Consider the following 1,854-nt stretch of genomic DNA (forward strand, 5'->3'; position numbering starts at 1 on the left):
GTCACACTATGGAACCTCTACTGTGAGTGCAGTCACACTATGGAGTCTCTACTGTAAGAGCAGTCACGCTATGGAACCTCTACTGTAAGAGCAGTCACACTATGGAACCTCTACTGTAAGAACAGTCACACTATGGAGCCTCTACTGTAAGAGCGGTCACACTATGGAACCTCTACTGTAAGAGCAGTCACACTATGGAACCTCTACTGTAAGAGCAGTCACACTATGGACCCTCTACTGTAAGATCAGTCACACTATGGAACCTCTACTGTAAGATCAGTCACTCTATGGAACCTCTACTGTAAGAGCAGTCACACTATGGAACCTGTACTGTAAGAGCAGTCACACTATGGAGCCTCTACTGTAAGAGCAGTCACACTATGGAACCTCTACTGTAAGAGCAGTCACACTATGGAACCTCTACTGTAAGATCAGTCACACTATGGAACCTCTACTGTAAGAGCAGTCACACTATGGAGCTTCTACTGTAAGAGCAGTCACACTATGGAACCTCTACTGTAAGAGCAGTCACACTATGGAGCCTCTACTGTAAGATCAGTCACACTATGGAACCTCTACTGTAAGAGCAGTCACACTATGGAACCTCTACTGTAAGAGCAGTCACATTATGGAGCCTCTACTGTAAGATCAGTCACACTATGGAACCTCTACTGTAAGATCAGTCACACTATGGAGCCTCTACTGTAAGAGCAGTCACACTATAGAACCTCTACTGTAAGAGCAGTCACACTATGGAACCTCTACTGTAAGATCAGTCACACTATGGAACCTCTACTGTAAGAGCAGTCACACTATGGAGCCTCTACTGTAAGAGCAGTCACACTATGGAGCCTCTACTGTAAGATCAGTCACACTATGGAACCTCTACTGTAAGAGCAGTCACACTATGGAACCTCTACTGTAAGAGCAGTCACGCTATGGAACCTCTACTGTAAGATCAGTCACACTATGGAGCCTCTACTGTAAGAGCAGTCACACTATGGAACCTCTACTGTAAGAGCAGTCACACTATGGAACCTCTACTGTAAGAGCAGTCACACTATGGACCCTCTACTGTAAGAGCAGTCACACTATGGAACCTCTACTGTAAGAGCAGTCACACTATGGAGCCTCTACTGTAAGAGCAGTCACACTATGGAACCTCTACTGTAAGATCAGTCACACTATGGAACCTCTACTGTAAGAGCAGTCACACTATGGAGCCTCTACTGTAAGATCAGTCACACTATGGAGCCTCTACTGTAAGAACAGTCACTATGGAACCTCTACTGTAAGAACAGTCACACTATGGAGCCTCTACTGTAAGATCAGTCACACTATGGACCCTCTACTGTAAGATCAGTCACACTATGGACCCTCTACTGTAAGATCAGTCACACTATGGAACCTCTACTGTAAGAGCAGTCACACTATGGAACCTCTACTGTAAGATCAGTCACACTATGGAACCTCTACTGTAAGAGCAGTCACACTATGGAGCCTCTACTGTAAGATCAGTCACACTATGGAACCTCTACTGTAAGAGCAGTCACACTATGGAACCTCTACTGTAAGATCAGTCACACTATGGAACGTCTACTGTAAGAACAGTCACATTATGGAACCTCTACTGTAAGAGCAGTCACACTATGGAGCCTCTACTGTAAGATCAGTCACACTATGGAACCTCTACTGTAAGATCAGTCACACTATGGAACCTCTACTGTAAGAGCAGTCACACTATGGAGCCTCTACTGTAAGATCAGTCACACTATGGAGCCTCAACTGTAAGAGCAGTCACACTATGGAACCTCTACTGTAAGAGCAGTCACACTATGGAACCTCTACTGTAAG

This window comes from Rhinoderma darwinii, unplaced genomic scaffold (assembly GCF_050947455.1).
Source record: "Rhinoderma darwinii isolate aRhiDar2 unplaced genomic scaffold, aRhiDar2.hap1 Scaffold_199, whole genome shotgun sequence".
In the NCBI taxonomy this organism is placed as follows: Eukaryota; Metazoa; Chordata; class Amphibia; order Anura; family Rhinodermatidae; genus Rhinoderma; species Rhinoderma darwinii.